Below are 22172 nucleotides of genomic sequence, written 5' to 3' on the forward strand. Positions count from 1 at the left end.
TTGGACACCCAACTGCATTGTTATGTGACTGCGGAAGTTTCTATGTATTTGATTTCACTGTTTCTTACAATAAGGTAGATATTATTATTAAAAAATTATTTAATAATTAAAATATTGACAAATTTATTTAATTATAAATATAATATTATTAATAATAATTAATTAATTATTATTTAAAGTTTAATAAAAAATTAAAATTAAAATCTAATTTAGAGTTAGCTTATAATTGTTATGTTTAATAAAAATTTAAAATTTAAACCTAATCTATAATTAACTATGCTTGACAAAGATGCTCTCGATCTCACTATGGAAAATATGTGGTAATGTCATGTCTTGTTATGTTATGTTATCTAAATATTTTGACTCCGTCAAATTACACACTATCTTTTTATTAAAAAATGAGAATACAACAACATGGTTCTTTCTTTGTAAAGTCTCCATCATGCATTGTAGACCCTAATGTGTTATAGAAAAACATCTATATTTTCCTATTGTCCATAGAAAGTCTTCTTATCCAAAAAAATCCAAGTATATCAAAATAATTATAATTATTAATTAAAACATTTTGACATAAAAATAAAATAAATAATTATAATTAGAATAATTAATAATTAAACTAATCTAGATCTATTTTAACTCTTTATATATCAAGCTTTAAAATATCAAATCTCTTTTCACTCTAAAATAGGTTTGCACTTTAAGAGACTTGATTCTTTTGAAGGGAGTTAAGAGATATCCTATACTGAGTTAACGTGAGTCTATGAAGTTTGCACCTCAAGAGATTTTATCCTTCTCAGTAAAGTTAACATGAATTTAGAAAGTTTGCACCTCAAAAAATCTGATGAATTTAAAAGTGTACACTTCAAAAAATCTGATTCTTCTCCACAGTTGAATGTAGATTGTTTTAAATATGAATCTAAGAAGTTTGTACCTCAAGAGATTTGATCATTCTCAACAAAATTAAGTTGAATTTAAGAAATTTGCACTGGAAGTGATACGTGTTGGCACTGGATCGTGATTTATGATTTTGGCACTAATCTGGATTGAATGTGAAGAGTTATTTCACAAGGAATGTGGGTTTCGGGCTTCTAACAGGCATCATTTCTTGTCACGGAAAGGAACCGTGGTCCCTCAACAAAGTCGAGTTACAAAACGCTCTCTCCCAACAGTCGAAAATCAACGTCTCCTGCAGATTGTGGTGATAAATCGCAAAACCAGACCCCAACTTGGAAGAACACATTAGGAGAAAGAATTTAGAATTCTTGATTATAGAACGACAGATCACTGAAACAGAACAGGGCAGCCCGAGGATGCAGGTCAAGTGTTTGACGAAATCTGCCCACTAAATTTGACAGTGACTCTAATACCAAGATGGCAGTAGACGGGTTTTCTCTAAATCCTTTGATGAATTTTACTACTGAAGAACAATTTTACTGTTGAATAACAGACAGAGACAAAAGAATGGGTTCCAAATCCAAGGATTTGATTCGTGCAACAAGACGAATTGTGTCAAGATGACATGTTTAGCCTTGCTGAATTATCAACTGTTGAAAACCAACAAGAGCAAGTGGTAGTCAGCCCGGAGTCCGATTTCTCATTCTGGACAGCCTTGGTGAAACAAACGCTACGGAAAATGGAATTTCTCGAAATTGAAAACAAGCAACTCCATTCATAAATACACACCCTCTTTGCCAGAGTTTCAGAGGTGGAGGGGGATAATTTATCCCTTAAGAATATGTTACATGAAACTAAAGAGCAGGAAATTATCCATCATCCAAATGGTGCATTTCATGTAGAAATTCTTGACCTTAAATGCAAGCAAGAAGAAATCTGATCCCAACAAGCCACCTTCAAACAAGAAACAGAGACACACATCAATTCTTGGGTACAGGTGGTTCGAGGGAAGGATAAAACTCCTACCCCTCTTGCAGTAGTTGAGGAGGTGATGCAAGCAAAACTTGGGGAAGAACACAACAGATGGGCAAGAGAATTGAATCTCAAGGTGAGAGGTCTCCCCTTACCCCACCCCTCTTTGGATCCTATGGAAGTGGGGGCTAGGTTCCTTCGGGACACCCTTAGCCTCCCCGATATAGCTTTGGACAGAGCCTGGCTGGGCTACGACTCCACTCTCTTCCTCAGGTTTCACACTACGTCTGATCGACTCTGCGCCCTCAAGGCTAAGCAGAAGTTGTTTTCTCTTCCCAAAAGGATTTTCTTGGATGAGGACCTCACTCGAGCATATGTTGTGGAACTTAAACAATCCAAAGAACAAGTTATGGCATCACGACACGTAGGGAAATGGGCGGTTATTAGGAACCTTCGGGCAGTCATTTGGGACTCCTTCCCACCTGGGTGGAAACCCCGAATTGGAGGTTCCAAATGATGGGTCTGCTTGGGGGGGCGACAGGGTACAAGGATTTATATCCGTTGTTGGAATGGCAATGGATCTTTCTGGTCATTGTCGAGACTCTTGTATGATGCTCTCAAATCAACGGACATCCTCTTCGTGACCGAGACTAATGCGAGCATTGTTCGACCCCTCCCAGATATTGCAAGTTACCATTGGATCTCAGTTTGTAGGCAGGAGATGAGGAGCTCAGGAGGGGTCAGAGGATCAGGTGGAGTTGCTTGTTTGGCTAGTGACTCACTCCGGAACAAGGTATCTTTGGTAGCTGAAGATGAGTTTGCCAAGTTTATGTGGATTCAGATTAGCATCGGAGTCTCTCTTCCGAGGGACATCTACATTGCAGTTTGTTACTTCCCCCTAGCCTCTTCACCATTTGTTGTCCATAATGGCTCAAATGGGGATCCCTTTATAAACTTGTACACTGACATCACCCCGTACTGTGCTGTTGGGGAAGTCATCCTCCTAGGTGACTTCAATGCTCGCACTAGAGATCTCCAGATCCCTCTCCACGACCAATCAAAGGATGCATTTTGTACCCAGGGGATAGATCCAAATTTAGTAGGGCTTCACTAGATGTCAGATGATGCTTTAGGCCCCATTACACCTTATGGTAAACATCTATTGTAGTTGGGGGAATCTGAGGAGTTGTTGATCCTAATTGATCTCCCTTGTTTCCCAGACTCTCGCTTTTTCACTTGTCGGCCATATGGAGGGGGTGCGAGTGTAGTTGATTATGTACTTGCTAGCCATAACTTGCTCCCTTTTATTTTCCATTTCTTAGTCTCCCCCATCCCCCTTGCTGATCATGCACTTCTTTCCTTCTCTCTTCGGTTTGACCCTCCCCTTCCACCCCATCCCTCCCCTCGGGGCCCACCCCGAACCACCTTCCGATTTGACGAAGGAGACCCTTACATTTTCTCCTCTACCCTATGCAAGATGCTCCCATCGAAAACCTAATTCTCCTTGCTTGATTCTGCTTCCACTAAATACATCTGCCTTTCAGCTGCCATTTGGGAAACAACACTCAAATCCTTCCCCCACTCCACTCGTTCCACTTCCATCTCCCCTAAAGTTGGATCTTGCCCCATGAACAAATGGTACGATGATGATTGTAAGACTCTATATCGAGAACTTTGATATGATTTCACCCACACTTAACCCTTATACTCCGACCTCAAAGCTTCTTATCATCGTCTGCTTCGTCATAAGAAATGACTCTTTGTCTCCCATAGAAGATGAGAACTTTCTACTCTCCTTGCCCACTCCCCTAAACAATTTTTGCATACCATCCTTCCCTGATGCTCCCCTCTTCCACCTCACCTCGACCCTACATCCATGTTCTCTCACACTTCCAACCTATATGATATTCCTGGGCAGGCCCAAATTCATGTTACCTCCCCACCCTCTTCCTGTTATCTATTCTTAGACATAAATATTAGAGAGGCCATTTGGGTGATGAACAACAACAAAGCAGCCGATGAGGAAGGCTACCAAATAGAGTTCTTTAAGCACGGTTTCCGTGCTTTGGTTAGCTACTTGGCTAATCTCTTCAACCATGTAGTTCGTGAAGGTTTTCCATCGACATGGGCACACCACATCATCCATCCGATCCACAAATCAGGTTCCAGCTCAAATCCCAATAACTACAGAACGATCATGGTGGGTCACACGTTCTCGAAGTTGTATGCTACTGTTCTACATAGGAAGCTCTCCAGTGACCTTGAGCAGAGACAACTCAGAGCTAGGGGACAGGCAGGTTTTCGACCGGATCATCAAACCATTGACCACATCTTCACCCTTCGCGCTGTGATTGAGGAGGCACGACACCACTCTTCGAAAGTCTACTATTGTTTCGTAGATTTTCGGAAAGCTTTTGACTCTGTTCCAAGGGAGGCCTTGCTCCAGAGACTCAGAGATATTGGCATCTTTGCAACCCTAGCATTATGCGCCTATATGAGTCTGTTCTTGGTCGTCTTCATGCAACGCATGGGATGTTTGATTTCATTCGAAGCACTATTAGGGTTAAATAAGGTTGTCCACTGTCCCCTACCCTGTTTGGGATATATATTGATGAGTTGGAAGCATTTCTACACGAGCATATCCAAGACACTGATGGCTACCTTCTTCACCAGGTTCTGATATCTATTCTACTCTTTGCTGACGACGTGGTCCTCCTCTCCTCATCCCCAGAAGGATTACAGAGGCAGCTGGATGCCTTAGCTCTGTTTTGTGACCATCGATAGTTGACGGTCAACCTGGGTAAAACTAAGGTTATGATCTTCAATGGGGTGAAGAAAACCTCAAACCTTCACTTTTTATTCAGAGGGGAGGAGATTGAGATCACCAACACGTATACTTACTTGGGGGTGCAATTCTTAGGTCCCCGCTTCAATTTGCGACTAGCGCTTCAGCCTCAGATCAACAAAGGATATGGATCCTTAGCCCTTCTCGAGAGAAAATGCTTTCGACATCACTTATAGGACATATCGTCCAAAGTGAGCCTCATGGACACCTTGATTCGTCCCACTGTTCTATATGGCCCAGAGATTTGGGGATCGTCTTTACTTGAGTCAGACTGGGCTTCAGCTGAGAGAGTCCAGATTCTTCTTCTCCGCCGCATCATTAGGTGCAAACTGACAGTGCTGCAGTGCATCATCCTTGCAGAGTTTGGAGCTCAGCCCTTTCAGCTTGAGATGGTCTTCAGATTGGTTTCATTCTTGTATCGTGTCTAGGGCTTGGCAGACTTGATAAAGAGTAGGGATTGTTATCCTTACTTGGCATTGCCCGTTCTACTCCCTCAGGCCGAGCCAGAGGTTGGTTTACAAGAGTTTCAAACCTCTTAGAGTCAGTGGGAATTAAGTTGGATTGTCTCCCTCCTTTCCAATATTCCTTAGATGCTCCTAGTCAGCTTTTACCTACTAGATGAGAGCTAAAAAAGATCATCAAGGTGGACATCTACAAGCAGTTCATCCAGGTCACCTGGGTCAATCATCCAGGAGGGTTGCACCCAAAGATGGCCTTCTACGCTGAGCACTTCTTGGAGTTGAGAGACGGGCTCATTGTTCAACCCCAATATACGTTTCACCACTGGATGCATGCTCTTCGCATTCCTCTAGGCCAGTTCAGAGTGGGTTCTCATAGACTTTGGGTAGAGACAGACCACCAGGTGGATAGACTAGACAGACTCTGCCAGGTATGTCATTTACAGGAAGTGGAGACTGAGGTGCACTTCATCCTTGGATGCCCTGTCTACTACGAGATCAGAGGAAGGTTTCATTGCTTGTTCAGAGATTCTCAGACCCTCGCCGACTTTTTCAGGTACCCCGATTAGAGATGTTTGGCCCTATATATGCAGGAGGCTCTTAGGTTCCGAGCGCATATTCTTCAGCCTCCCATTAGACCAGACCCCACACAGAGGATCATGACATTTTTCAAGGTACTACCTTCAGACAGGGGCACCAAGAGATCGATTGATACCAATACGTATCCAGACTCCAGATCAGTGAGGATCCGTGGGACCTCACCCTGCCACATGAGATCTCAGCAACAGTTTTGTCTCAGATCCGTTCCTGGGAGACATACTAGGTCCTCCAACATTTAGCAATGTGTGAACCCCCCAGGATACGATTTAGTGGACACTCTGCACTTGCCATTGGCTCTTCACCGGACCAACAAACTTTATTGAGTTTCTTTAGTGTTATTCATTCAGCCTCAGATATTAGGAGAGATGGGTCTGATCCTCAGACCTATTAGCTCCTGGATCTTCTCTGCTAGGGCCAGATGTTGATTTCCTTCATGCATTGTATCTTTGATTTACTTCGTGCATTGTACCTTTTATAGGAGACCATTTGGTTCTCCCGCTTTGTATATACATCAGTGTACTCAACAGTCCTTTTGACCTACTTTATGGTGATTAGTTGGACCTTAAATATATTATATTATCTTATCTTATGTACAATGCAATATGAGTTGTATTGAAAAAAATTACATAGTGAATGCCTCTCAACAACAACTGATTTATTAAGATGAATCTAGCTTCGTTTAGATGTTAATAAAAAACTTAAAAAAATTGTTAATAGTGCCGTCGTTATTTGAATTTCCCTACTTACAATGGTGTTTATCAATGAACTGCGGTACTTTGATTCTCAACTGCCAAAAGCGCCCTCAAAACAATTCTTTTGGGTGCAGATACATTCGCGGCCTCGTGTTCGGGTGCTGCGAGGGTCGTTTTAACGCAAAATTCTTCTTAACAACCCTCACAGGAAATCTTACAGTAGGGTTTTAACATAGAAAACCCCGGAAAAGCAGTTCTTATGATTCAGTAACCAGGATGGCCACCAATGGAGGAACACCGACAACACCACCGCAGTCAACAAATGCACAAACACCGATAAGCAAAGAGAAAACGCCCGATGGAGGAGTGGACGCCTTCGGCCGAGCGGTTGCTCAGATTGCAGTGGCTCAGATATGCGAAGGTGCCGGGTTCCAATCCTGCCAGCAATCTGCCCTCGAAGCTCTGGCGGATATCGCCGTCCGCTACCTCTGCGACCTCGGTAAGGCCGCGCACTACTACGCTGGCCTCGCAGGCAGAACGGACTGCAACGTCTTCGATGTGATACACGCCATGGAGGACATGTTTGCTGCACAGGGCTTCGCGGGTGCCTCGGATGTGATCAGCCACTCGGTCTCGGGGTCGGGCACTGTGCGTGAAATCATGCAGTACACCAAGCGGGCGGAAGAGATCCCGTTCGCCCGCCCAGTGCCGCGGTTCCCTGTGGTGAAAAAACGGAAACTTTTGCCTACCTTTCTGCAGATGAAGGAAACCCCAGCTCATCAACACATTCCTCCATGGTTGCCCGCGTTCCCAGATTCGCACACTTATAAGAGCACTCCTGTGTGGAACGAGCGGAAAACGGATCCCCAGGTGGCCAAGATCGAGCAGGCGAGGCAACGGCGGAAGGCCGAGCGGTCGCTGGTGAATTTGCAGCAGCGCCTGGCATCGGCTTCCGGGTCTTCTTCTCTAGGGCTCGCCATGGAAACAGATGGCAAGGGAAAAAACCCTAGCCCTAGTCCAAATCCCAATGCTAACTCTAATAACCCGTTCCTTGCTCCGCCCGTTGGCCCCGATGAGAAACAGGTAAGCCCTGTCAAGATTCCCTCGGTGCTCGTCCGGCCGGCAGTTAAACTCCCTTCTGTCTTGGAGGCATTTGCTCCAGCCATTGATGCCGTCAAGCAGGGGCTTGATCAGGTTGAAGAGCTCGACGGGCAGAGGAAGAATCCGCGTGGGAGTCAGGCGCTGTCTGATGAGAGACCCCTTGTGCAATTTAAATTTGATTTCGGAAAGAAGGCTCAAATGGCTGCCCATGCAACCGGAGCGCTGCGAAATGAGACGCCGCTGAGTTCTTGGTTTAGCAGAGACGAGGAGATAGATGATAAGAAGAGAAGGGTAGAGCAGATATTGAAAGAGGCCATGGAGAACCCTCATGACTTGGTACAGCTCTGAAGATTGGCACGGATTCTGGGCCTCTGTTGTGGCTTAAAAATCAATCAAGTGGGTTGGAAATTTGCTGCATCTTGGGTGTTCCAATTCTGAAATTTTAACAACAGGTCGCGATGAGCTTCTGCTTGATTTGGAAAACAGTGTAAAAGTAGTAATCGCTCGCTGGAAAAGAGTCTATCCAATTGCTGGTGATTTCAGACCTGGTTTGGATAAGATGCAGCTAAATTTCATAGACATTTATGTATTCATGACTCACCGAAAGTATGTGTATCTGCTATCATGTGAATGTCAACATTTATAACATAAATATTTATTGTGAAATATCTTCAACTGTTCGCACAATACTCCTCCTCTGTCATTTGCCTCTACAGTGCACAAAATCCAATTATAACTGTTAATAACATTTCCGATTCTTCTTCTGGCATGCTTTTCTCCTACATGCCCTCCCATGTTTGATATCCATGATTAAGCCATTCTGCCTCACCTAATACTGCACAGAATTATGCTTCCATTTCCATGCTGTCCTCTTCTCCTTCGTGGTGCCTGACTTGATTTAACTCCTCTGTGTTCTCATCCATGCCTCTCTCATTCTGTTTGGGATTATTGTGGGTGCGGCCCTATTGTTGATTGCTTCATTCATTCTTGGGTTCCTGGTCATACTCTGGATGCTTGCGTATGATCTGCATAGGCTACTGTGCTGGGTGGTTCATTTTATTTGGGATTATTGTGGGTGCGGCCCTATTGTTGATTGCTTCATTCATCCTTGGGTTCCTGGTCATACTCTGGTTGCTTGCGTATGATCTGTATAGGCTGCTCTTCTGGGTGTTCATTATATGAACACCATTGCGTCCTCTCTGTTCTGGCTTGTTCTCTTTGTGGTGTCATGGATGTTTAGAATTGTAATGGGATTTCTGAGGATTGTTACGGGCTGTGTTCATTCAGTGATCTCAGAATATGGGCTGTGGACAGATTACAGCAATTTTTCAGACGAATGAACTCTGAGGAAGAATTTCTTATAGCCATCCAAAGTGTGGCAGGTGAAACCCTAATAAGGCCTGCAATGGTTCATTCCAGGTGCCTAGGATGAAAAGGCCTGCAATGGTTCATTCCAGGTGCTTAGGATGCAATGGTTCATTCCAGGTGCCTAGGATGAAAAGGCCTGCAATGGTTCATTCCAGGTGCTTAGGATGAAACAGATCAACTTATGATTTTATATGATATCCAATTTGAAAGTCGCAGCCAAGCCAGTGTATGATGTTAAAAAATCAGAAAGACAAAGATTTTCTTATCTTGATAATAATTTGTTATTTCTTAGGAATATTATTATTTTCTATTATGTCTGTTTTTATATTTTTATCATCAAGCAACTACCAAAACATAAATGTATGAAGATCAAAGCAACAAGGATACAGGATGTAGGCTCTTAGTCAGGGCAAAACCCCTCTTCTAGGGGAAAACCCAAAAATTCTTCTTTTCTTCTTTAGAACCAAATCAAATGAGACAACTTAGACCCTTTGACCAAGACATAGACTTCCTCCAATCCATCAAGTCAACTTCCCATGTAGGTAAGTCAAACCCTAATCAAATTCTCAAAATCAACATATGTCGTCCTTCAAAAATCCGAGTCAAACAGGTTCTCGACCCTCTTTGCAACATCTGAAATCTTTGCCTGCACCCTCGGCCCTGCACTTTCGCACTTCTGCTACAGATCTCCTCGCACGTGTGATAGAAAATGAGAAAATTTTGGCTCCTTTTACTTGACAAGTGTCTCTTCCTATTTCGTTAGGATTTAACTTCCTTCTTCTAGCTTTCACACATGTTCTTTATCTCCAAAGTCGCAGATTAAATTATATTGATTATGCCATAATGAGGCAAGTTCCTCTTCTATATATAGTCTCCCAATGAGGTCGAATCTTTTCATTAAGGCCGACATGAAGGATGGGTAGGTGGGGCTGACATGAAGGATTAATAGGCGGCAGGCTGACTTGATGGTGGAGGTGTAGATGACCAAATTACATCAAAATAATTTTATTTCTTTCATACAAGAAGCCAAATAAGGGTCTAGAACATAATGACAAGTATAATGACTCATGAATCAACCCTAGAAGGCCTTCAATGGAGGCTTGACCTAGAAACAAAATACATAAAGCATGAAACCCATGCTTATAAATGATTTTCTTTTGATCTTTACAATGATTTTATTTTTCTCCTTTTTACAAACACATATAAATTATATCATGTCATGAGCTAGACAACAATTGTGAAGACCGATGCTAGTTATATTTCTCAACACTCTCTTAATTAGGGAGGTATTCATAATTTTTCAACCAGTACAAGGTTGACCTCAATTTGAAATGTTCCAAAAAGAGTACAACAACATATGCAATGCTAGGGATACGAAAATTTCCAAGGTAACTTCTCAACAGGGATTAAGGTGTCATCAAGGCAACTTGCCACTATAGGTACTAGCAGGCTACAACCCTGGTATCAATCTAATTGGATATAGATACCATCTAGGCCTTCATGCCAAGACACCAAACCTCATAGGGATATAGGTATCACCAAGGTCAAAGATTAAAATGAAGCTCCATAAGACCAAGATACCCTCCTACATCGGGATCTAGACATCATCAAGGCCAAACTATAACTGAGATCTCAACACCAAGTAGACCAAGATGTCCTCCCAAGCAGCATCATACGGACAACTTATGGTAACTGTCTCTCCCTCTCAACCAAATCAGAGATATCCACCAATCCAATCATGCTTCTAAAATATATAGACCTCTCAGGGAGAGATCAACACATCAACTACTTGTTCATCCATCTGAACATATTGTAGCCTCATGACCCCAATCACTTCCAATATATTAGTTCTTATTATCAACACGCTGGCATAAAATCCGAGGTCCTCAACCATTTTGATGCTTTGGTTATCAGAATATCCAAACAAATCTCGACGGAAACTTCCTCTTTCCAACTTTTCAAGCAGCATCAAACTCAACCTCAACACTTCTCAAATCAATCAAGTCTTGTTTACGATGAATAACCATTAGTGCTCTAGCCATTCTCTGATCTCATTCTTCCTTCATGGTCTTCACGATACGTATGGTTGTTAGTCTTGGCCGATCATGTCCTCCTCGATCATATACACTTTCTTTCATCCAACTCCCTCTCAACTTGGGAGATAAGTCATCAACAACTTTATTCTTCTAGTTACACAAGCCCTTTTTTTTGCATCATCATGTCATCGAAGAACTTCGACCTTTGGAAACATCTTCAATATCATCAAGGTTTTCACAGCTCCCTTTTTCCATCATGCTCCTCAAAGTCATCATCAAGTATCATCATAAAGTCATCACCAACTAGTCTTACATCTTTACAACCTTTTGAAAGACTGTGTACCTGCAGATCTCTTCAACAAGTACAACCAAGCATAAATATATATGTACAAGAACTCGAAGATTAACTTTACCACAAGGGGAGCATCTAGGGTTATTGTTAAAATTGGCAACTAGGGCCAAAATCCATGTGGGTCATCTTATTTATGGCAGCTGATATTTTTCTTGGATCCCTCTCATCGAGAGGTGTAGGATTGATCTAAAGATTATCCGATTCCGATAAGTATTCATGGAGTTATGAATTTATTTGCGTTATAAGACAATTCGTTAAGGTCGACCAACAACCAAATAAACCCCACATGTGCTCAACGTTTTAGTATAAATAGAGGTGGCCTTCAAGTCATTTCAACACACTTGGGATCTCTTCCTCTCTCTATTTGTCTTTGGGTTTTAGTAGGAGGAGAGATCCCAAGGAATAACGGTGCCCTGATTCAAAGTGCAGAAAGCCGGAAAAACCGGAATTGCCAGAAAAGCCAGAAAAGCCGGAACTGACGGAATTGCTGGAAAAGTTGGAAAAGTCAACACTGCTAGAAAAGTTGGAACTACCGGAAAAATCGAAACTGTCGGAAAAGCCGAAACTGCCGGAACTGCCAGAAAAGCCGGAAATGTCGGAAAATTCAGAATTGTCGGAAATGCTGGAACTGCCGGAAAAACCAGAAAAGCTGGAAAAACCAGAAAAGCCGGAAATGCCGGAACTACTGGAAAAGCTGGAACTGCCAAAAAAGCCAGAAATGTGGGACATGCCGGAATTGCCGGGGCTGCCGGAACTGCTGGGACTGCCGGAACTGTCAGAACTGCCGAAACAGTCGGAGCATCTATCTCCGAAGGAGAATAACATCAAGGGACAACTAACTAACATTGGGACAGTTGTATGGTACTTAGCAGCAAATACACCAAGCATGCAATGTTACAACTAGCATGCAAGGAACAACTAGCATGCAACAACAAGCATGCTAGGGACAAGCAGCAAGCAAGGGACAACAAGCAAGCAAGGTGCAACCAACACATAGGTCAGGATGGCAACATGGTGCAACAATGGCACATAATGCAGTACAGTGCTGGGTACAGTCATGATTAATGAAGCGTGATGAGATGCAGCATAGTGATGATGGGTGCAGCACGGTGAGGTGCAGCATGATGACGAAATGCAGCACAACGATATGTGAAGGAGTCACCTTGGAGAATTAGTTGAAGCCGCATGTCGCCAACTTATCTCATGTATTATCTTCTTAGAGATGATCTATGCTCTTATCTAGATAAGTCAAAGTGCTGACTTCTGTTGTAAATATATTATCTCTCTCTCTCTCTCTGCTGAACTATTGAAGAACATATAAGAAGAATTGATCAAGGGTTTCCCCACATTGGGGTTTGTCCTTGGCTAGTGCCACATCTTGTGTCCTCTTGTCTTGGCTTGTCTTCTGCGATTTATGTTATGTTCTATCTGCAGTTTGCTTTAATGCTGATGGGATTGCTAATCTGGAAAATATATGGAGCTAATTGTGAAAATTGAAATAAGTTTTTCTAAGCATAGAACATACCTAAAATTAACATGGTATCAGCGCTGAGGTGAAGACAATGCCCAAGCAAGAGTAAAAGAGCAATCACCGAAGACAGTTGGGAAAGGACAAAAGGATCAATGGATTCCTCATCCCTCTTCAAATTCACCAAGGGTGAAGTCGAAGTAGAGAATATTATCAGAATGACGCAGCGGAATATGGCCTACCTAAAGATCACTTCATTGGAAGACCGGATCTCAGGGTAGAAGGAAAGGCAGATAACTAGTTTGGCCATTATGCGAAGGAGTGTCCGAATGGCAGGGACACATCACTTGATGATGATAACAATCATTCTAGGGACATCTTCAATGATCAAATGAATGACAGGTAATGCAGGTCATCAAGGAAATGGCCGACTCTTCATAGAAAGCAAGGAACCCCAAGTATGAAGAATCAAATGTTGTTTCTGATAAGATAAAGAAGCGTTATCTTGTATTGGCCCTCTCCTTCAGATTCTTTGGGAATCTGGCCTATAGATTGTAGTGCTTCAAGGCACTTCATGGGATAGATGGGTGCACTCTCTAATTTGGTACAGATGGAAACAATCGTGGGATTATACTTGGAGCCAATGCCACCTATCCCGGAAAGGGTGTAGGGAATGTTAACTCTCTATTGAATAAGGGTAACTCGATTCATTTACAGAATCTCTTTTATGTACCTGATCGCAAGAACTTGGTGTCCATCTCGGAAATGGAAGTCAAAGATTTCAAGGTGGCATTCATCGATGGAAAGGTACGTGTTAAAAAATATAATCTTCAAAGATGTTTTTTCTCATGGGTTCAGGGTTGGCAATTTGTATCAAGCTGCAGGATGGTCCATTGGGGATCATGTTAATTGACATATCGCATCTATAACACCGGAGGTCTACCTATGGGGCCCTAACTGATGTGAGTCAGATTGTGATAGGGATGCCTGAATTCAAAAAGAGTGTGAAAGTACATGTCTGAGATGTACCTAAGGAAAATATTACAATGGGACCATTCCCCTCATGTAGCAGGTCCACAGGTTTGGAACAACCCGAGGGGTTTGAGATTGATGATCAGGAATCTCACTTATGCAGGTGGAAGAAAGCCCTCTATGGCTTGAATCAAAACACCCCGGGCGTAGTATGAGAGGATTGATAGCTGCCTAATGAAGCTGAGATTCACTAGGAGTGAAACCGATCCAAACCATTACCTGATGGTTGTGGATGATAGACCTCTCATACCGACACCTTATGAGGACGACCTATTTCTGACAGGTGCAAACCCTCTCATTTGCAGAAGTAAGAGGGAGTTGGATTCCGGATGTGGAATGATAAACTGCAAGCCTGTGACTACCTCGAGGATCTTAACTTTCAGAAGTTATATGGTAGTGATGTCGGACCAGATTTGGGAAATGCCTCTGAGTTTCATAAACTCATTCGCGTTGATGTTCTTGGTGAACTTCCGTCCGGACATATGACTACCTCAAGGATCTTAACTTTCAGAAGTTATATGGTAGTGATGTCGGACCAGATTTGGGAAATGCCTCTGAGTTTCATAAACTCATTCGCGTTGATGTTCTTGGTGAACTTCCGTCCGGACATATGACTACCTCAAGGATCTTAACTTTCAGAAGTTATATGGTAGTGATGTCGAACCAGATTTGGGAAATGCCTCTGAGTTTCATAAACTCATTCGCGTTGATGTTCTTGGTGAATTTCTGTCCGGACATATGTTTTGTAATTAGCATGGTGAGCTCATATTTGGTTGAGCCTCACTGGATTGGTGCCAAGAATCTTCTGAGATTTCTTCGGGGCACAATCTCTCATGGATTGAGATACACTGTCGGAAATATGAAACTGCATGATTATTCAAATGTTGAGTGGGCAAGTAATGTGAAGGATCACTAGAGCACTTCTTAGTGCCGGTTCTCTTTGGATTCTGCTTCGATATCATGGATGCGCAGGAAGCGGAAGTCGGTCGCTATAAGCATCGCCGAGATCGAATACATAGCTACGTGTATGATCTCGTGTGAAGCTACATGGTTGCAGAAGCTCTTAAGTGAGCTGTTTGTACACATGATGAATACCACTGTGATTCTCTGTGACAACCAGAGGGGGGATTCGATTATTGAGGAATCCCGTATTCGATGATTGCTCCAGCAGATGGACATCAGATATTGCCTTATTTGCGATATGGTAAGTCGATGAGCGAGGATGCTCCATTGCATCGAGACTGATGTACAGGACGCAGACATTTTGTCAAAGCCCCGGGGAAAGGTCAAATCTGTGACTTTCCCGAATGACTTGGAGTCATTGAGAGACCTTCTTATAATGGTGATGCATGTTGCATGCATTGAGCTCTGGGAGCTTTGGGGGGCTTGGGGTACTTACTGGAGCAACATACGACCACAGGGTGACTCACCCTCCCCTGGTGGTGCGCTATGAACAAGATGATTAGTTCTTTTGTGGGCCAGGATGATTAGTTCTCCCGTGGCAACTGTGGAACAGGATGATTAGTTCTCCTGTGGGCTAGGATGATTTGTTCTCCATGGAGACTATGGAACAGGATGATTAGTTCTCATGTGGGCCAGGATGATTTGTTCTCCGTGGCGACTGTGGAATAGGATGATTAGTTCTGTTGTGGGCCAGGATGATTAGTTCTTCATGGCATCCACTGACAAGATGATTCGTTCTCTTGTGGACAGGATGATTAGTTGTCCTGTCGAGGCATCCTACCCATCCAGTTTGGGACTCATGGGAAGTACCTCTCATCTGATCAATGAGCAGGGAAATGAGGATAGGGACCATAGTAGTACTATCGATGGATGCATCGCTGTATCTACCATACTCCCTATGCTAGGATGACCTCCATTGATTTGGGATCAATGAAACTGATCTGGGATCAGTGTGAGTGGTTTGAGACACTCTCTTATGACATTGATCTGGGATCAATGAAACTGATCTGGGATCAGTATGAGTGGTTTGAGACACTCTCTTATGACATTGATCTGGGATCAATGAAACTAATCTGGGATCAGTATGAGTGGTTTGAGACACTCTCTTGTGATATTGATCTAGGATCAATAAAATTGACTTCGGGTTAGTAAGAGTGATGTGACACACTCTCTTCAGATGAAACTGACTTTGGGTCAGTAGAGAATGGTATGAGACATTCTCGATCAATTCTTCTTCTTCATGGTTCAGCAGAGCTCAGCAGATCAGAGCAGAGCAGAGCTCAGCAGATCAAAGCAGAGGTCAGCAGATCAAAGCAGAGCAGAGCAGTGCAGGGCATTGATGGCAGAGATAGTACAGTTGGATATATGGATCAAGGGATGGAGTTCTCCCTAGTTGAGAGGGAGTGTTAAAATTGGCAACTAGGGCCAAACTCCATGTGGGTCATCTTATTTATGGCAGCTGATATTTTTCTTCGATTCCTCTCATCGAGAGGTGTAGGATTGATCTAAAGATCATCCGATTCCGATAAGTATTCATGGAGTTATGAATTTATTTGCATTATAAGACAATTCGTCAAGGTTGGCCAACAACCAAATAAACCCCATATGTGCTCAACGTTTTAGTATAAATAGAGGTGGCCTTCAAGTCATTTCAACACACTTGGGATCTCTTCCTTTCTCTACTTGTCTTTGGGTTTTAGTAGGAGGAGAGATCCTAAGGAATAACGTTGCTATGATCCAGAGGGAAGAAAGTCAGAACTGCTGGAAAAGCAGGAACTGCTGGAAAAGCTGGAACTGCTGGAAAAGCTGGAATTGTCGGCACTGACGGAAAAGTCGGAACTGCTAGAAAAGCAAAACTATCGGAAAAGTCGGAAACGTTGGAAATGCCGGAAAAGTCGGAAACGCCGGAAATGTCGGAAAAGTCGAAAAAGCCGGAATTGCCAGAAAAGCTGGAACTGGCGGAACCGCCGGAAAAGTCGAAACTGACGGAACCGCCGGAAAAGCCGAAACTGACAAAACCGCCGGAAAAGCCGAAACTGCCAGAAAAGTTGGAATTGTCGGAAAAGACGGAAAAGCCTGAAAAGTTGGAAATGCAGGAACTGCTGGAAAAGCCGGAAAAGTTGGAAATGCCGGAACTGCTGGAAAAGCTGGAAAAGCCAGAAAAGCTGGAACTGTCGGGACTGCTGGAACTGCCGAGAACAACCGGAACTGCCGAGAACAACCGGAACTACCGGGAACAGCTAGAAGTGCCAGGAACTGTTGAAACAGTTGGAGCATTTGTCTCCGAAGGAGAGCAGCATGCAAGGGACAACTAACTAACATTGGGATAGTTGTATGGTTGGTTCGAAACGCATCGACAAATGGTTTCTCATGTGATTTTCGCCGAAAAATCTATCATAAACTTGTTATGGATCACAGAAGCCTCAACTCTACAGTTGTATGGTACTTAGCAACAAATACACCAAGCATGCAATGTTACAACAAGCATGCAAGGAACAACTAGCATGCAACAACAAGCATGCTAGGGACAACAAGCAAGCAAAGGACAACAAGCAAGCAAGGTGCAGCCAACACAGAGGTCAGGATGGCAACATCGTGTAGCAATGGCACATAATGCAATACAGTGATGGGTACAGTCATGATTAATGAAGCGTGATGAGATGCAGCATAGTGATGATGGGTGTAGCATGGTGTAGCGCGGTGAGGTGTAGCATGATGACGAAATGTAGCACAACGATAGGTGAAGGAGTCACCTTGGAGAATTAGTTGAAGTAGCATGTCTTCAACTGATCTCATGTATTATCTTCTTAGAGATGATCTATGAGTCACCTTGGAGAATTAGTTGAAGTAGCATGTCTTCAACTGATCTCATGTATTATCTTCTTAGAGATGATCTATGCTCTTATCTGGATAAGTCAAAGTGTTGAATTTTGTTGTAAACGTACTATCTCTTTCTCTCTGCGCTGAACTATTGAAGAACATATAAGAAGAATTGATGAAGGATTCCCCACATTGGGGTTTGTCCCTGGCTAGCGCCACATCTTGTGTCCTCTAGTCTTGGCTTGTCTTCTGCGATTTATGTTTATGCTCTATCTATAGTTTACTTTAATGCTGATGTGATTGCTAATCTGGAAAAGATATGGAACTAACTTTGAAAATTGAAATAAATTGCTCTAAGCATAGAACATACCTAAAATTAACAGTTGTCAAAACTTTGAAGAAGAAATTAAACTTTAGATATTTAGAACCTAAACCAAGATAGGGTTATAAATTATAATTATAATGGAGGCAATCAACTAGGGTTACACTTTCATGCCCTAGATTCTTCTGATAACCTTTGCTAGTGTTTTTGACACAAACCATAGACACCATCATCATAATTTTAATATTAAACAACTAAACCATGTTAGGGTTTCATTCAAAGCGAAAGTAGTTACACCTAAGGTTTCATTCCTAGGATTTTATATTAACTTCTACAAGGGTTTTGTCATAAATCCTAAATATTATCATCAAACCCTAAAAGCTAGGGTTTTATCGTATGCCCTAGATACCAACTACAAACCTTAAAATCAAAAGGCTAGGGTTTTACCAAAGAGAACACATAGCAAAAGATAGTTATCGCAAGGGTTGATTTAATCTAGAGATCAAACACCCTAACAATATAAGAATCTTTATGATTTTATAGCAAAACCCTAGAGTTGTGATAGTCATTAACATGGATAGATTTAAAGACAAAATGATCGTATCTTATATGATGAAGACTTGCTATAAGCCTTATGATCTTAAACATACCTTGAGTTTCTTCTTTCTACAAACTTTGAAGGGTTCCTTCTACAACAAGGCTTCTACTCAAGTCTTACTTTGGATGCTCCCTCTCAATTTAGCCACAATCCTTTCTTTAGAATATTCCTGCAAGAATAAAGCTAGATACATAGAGGAAATCATTAACAATGTAAGGAGAGAAACAAAGAATATAATACTTATCTTTTGTAAAGAGTAGAGGCTTCCTTTCAACATTTTTACGGTCTATCTCCATATTAGTCTTAGTATTTCAGGGATCCAATTTGATTACCAACTTACCATTCCTTCTAGGATCATGCTCTTCATGACATAAGATCAACATATTTTTCTAATTTTGCAGCAACATTCATTGACAAATACTACCAAGCAAAATATACAAGTACAAGAGCATAATTATGATTAGGGATTTCATGGAATCTTTAGAGGGAGAATTCCTAGGGTTTATAGATCCAAACCCTAAGTCTTATGATGTTACCTTTCGAGGCATCAATTCTATGGTTTGAATCTCAAATCCAATTCTACCCTCACTAAGGTTTGCCATTGCTACCTACAAACCCTAGAGACCAAGAACTAGGGATTCTACGAGGGAAAAGAAAAGGGTTAGGGTTTCTCTTTGGGGTTTTCAAGTAATAGCTATGGTTTTACAAAAACTTAGATGCCAACAACTTTCAACAATATGAAGATTACAAACCCTAAAAAGAAATCCCAAAAATCCTAATCCAATTAGATCTTGTACAAATAAAGCAATTTGTACGTACCTCAAGAACTACATACCTTAGTCCTCCAAGATTACAAAATGTCTACAGCAAAGATTTCTTCAAGATGCCATGATCTTCTTCCTTCTTTCAAGAGTGAGAGCTCCAAAGATGTCAAAGCCAAGGACTGGCTTCAAATAAATTCTTTTGTATTCTAGAATCTGAGTGCTGATATACATGTGTCCTGCCCTTTGGTTAGGGCTTCCCATATTTCACTGTGTAGGATTATAGAGCAGCCTTATAAAGTCTTTAAGTCGGTCTAGGCTTCTCCTTCTAATTGTTACATAAAACTATCTATAAGATGCCTTTCAAACATGCCTTACAACGGACTGATATATCCTATGATGAAACAAGCTCTTCTCAAGATGATAGACTGCTCCTCTTCAGGTTAGAATCCTGTAGATGCTCAACACTTGCACAGAATTTCTTCTTTCGCTGCCTTGGTTCCTAAGTAAACACTGATATATATTTCTGAAGATGACTGTGACTCTAGATCAGACTTCTCAAAGAGGGTTAATATGCTTTTCATCTATTTCGGTCTAAGGTCTTTTCAATAATAAATTCTTTGCAGGCTATTAGGATTATCTTTAGTCCACAAAAGATACCTTAAGAATTTCAGATCTCTGAGATGATTTTAGACCCTAAGCTTTATGCACAGAACTTCGATCTTCCTTTCAAGATTCTCGGCCTTATCTAGGCTTATAGTCTAGCCTTTTGGATCTCCAAAAAGATGCTTCTCGGCTCCTTTAACTTCTTTGTCCTACTAGCCCAAACAAAAGTTCAAAATCCTTTCTTGAATCTTTCTTAGAGAGTAGATGATCTTCAAGTTGCCTTTTTCTCTTCTTCACTTTAACTCTGATTTCATGTTAGAAAATCAGAAAGGCAGAAAGATTTTCTTATCTTGATAATTACTTGTGATTTCTTAGGAATCTTATTATCTTTTATTATGTCTTTTTACCTTCTTATCATCAAGCAACTACGAAAACATAAATGTATGAAGGTCAAAACAACAAGGACACAGGATGTAGGTTCTTAGTCAGGGCAAAACCCCTCTTCTAGGGGAAAACCCAAAAAAATCTTCTTCTATTCTTTAGAACCAAATCAAATGAGACAACTTAGACCAAGACATAGAATTTCTCCAATCCATCAAGTCAGCTTCCCATGTAGATAAGTCAACCTCTAGTCAAATTCTCAAAAGTCAACATATGTCATCCTTAAAAAGTCTGAGTCAAACAGGGTCTTGACCCTCTCTGGAACATTTGAAGTCTTGGCTTGCATGCTCAGCCTTGCACCTTCACACTTCTGGTTCAGATCTCCTCGTATGTGTGACAAAAAACGAGAAAATTTCAGCTCCTTTTACTTGACAAGGGTCTCTTCCTATTTCGTTAGGATTCAACTTCCTTCTTCTCACCTTCACACATGTTCTTTCTCTCCAAAGTTGCAGATCGAATTATATTGATTATGCCATAATGAGTCGAGTGCCTCTTCTATATATAGTCTCCCATTGAGGTTGAATATTTTCACTAAGGTTGACATGAAAGATGGGCAGGCTGACTTGATGGTGGAGGTGTATATGACCAAATTACATCAAAATAATTTTATTTCTTTAATACAAGAAGCCCAATAAGGGTCTAGAACATAATGACAAGTATAATGACTCACGACTCAACCCTGGAAGACCTTCAATGGAGGCTTGACCTAGAAACAAAATACATAAAGCATGAAACCCATGCTTATAAATAATTTTCTTTTGATCTTTACAATGTTTTTCATTTTCTCCTCTTTACAAATACATATAAATTACATCATGTCATGAGCTAGACAACAATTATGAAGACAGAAGCTAGTTACATTTCTCAACATATGAGACCCCCTTGTTTGTGGGACAAGGGACCCACCTCTGCGCAGCGATTTGACTGCTAAAGTCTACAAAGACATACATACTCTACGCCTTCTGGTTTTGAACCTGTGACCTCTTATGAGAAAACACATGTTTTTCGTTAACTTTTCTTATTTTGTGTTAAAAATTCAATGAGGTAGGAATCAAACCTGGACCTGCCCTAAAGTCTACAAAGACATACATACTCTACGCCTTCTGGTTTTGAACCTGTGACCTCTTATGAGAAAACACATGTTCTTCGTTAACTTTTCTTATTTTGTGTTAAAAATTCAATGAGGTAGGAATCAAACCTGGACCTGCCCATGCTCTCCCGCTCAGCTACTCACTTCTTTCATTATAGGCATCTTTCTGGTTCAATATCAAGTTGTGGATTGCTATCTTCAACATTTTATGTCTGAAATTGATATGGCTGTTTTTGCCATCTTTTATCGTTAGTATTTTTTATATCTGAAATTCAGACTTGCAATTTTCATAAAAGCAATTTTGTATCCATGTTTCATTGCAGTATAGCTTCAATGATTGGGCACCTGTAGTTTACTTACTAGGGCTGCTCACAAACCTCAAATGTTGTGACAGATGTTTGGTGTATGTGTGGCTGATAGAATCATGGCCTTGGGCAACTACTTATATACACTAACCCCAAACACCAAAGTTATTTGAATTTCCAAAAACATTGGTATATCTGACTTGCAGGTTGTTGGATATACTCTTGGTGTTATAGTGGCAAATGGAAGGTTTGATCTTGCCCTTATCTAAATTACTCCAATGAAGAAATAATAATAATAATAATATCTTCAAGCTAAAATGACAGATAGCTAATCTTGATGTACACACCCTCACCCTCGTGCATCTCATGCAGCATCAACTAAACACAATCAAGTTGCGACAGGTAACTTTAAGGCAATTGGTTCTCACAACGAGGCTCATCATGGGAA

The 22172-nt window shown here is 41.5% G+C and overlaps 1 pseudogene; it reads left to right on the plus strand.

The window, feature by feature from the left end:
• Nucleotides 1-6539: 6539 nt before the first annotated feature.
• LOC149260412 (transcription initiation factor TFIID subunit 8 pseudogene) lies at nucleotides 6540-7994 on the plus strand (annotated as a pseudogene).
• The last annotated feature ends 14178 nt before the right edge of the window (nucleotides 7995-22172 follow it).

Source organism: Pinus tabuliformis, chromosome 6, assembly GCF_031772625.1.
Source record: "Pinus tabuliformis cultivar Carrire ecotype Pingquan chromosome 6, CPIR1, whole genome shotgun sequence".
NCBI classification, from domain to species: domain Eukaryota; kingdom Viridiplantae; phylum Streptophyta; class Pinopsida; order Pinales; family Pinaceae; genus Pinus; species Pinus tabuliformis.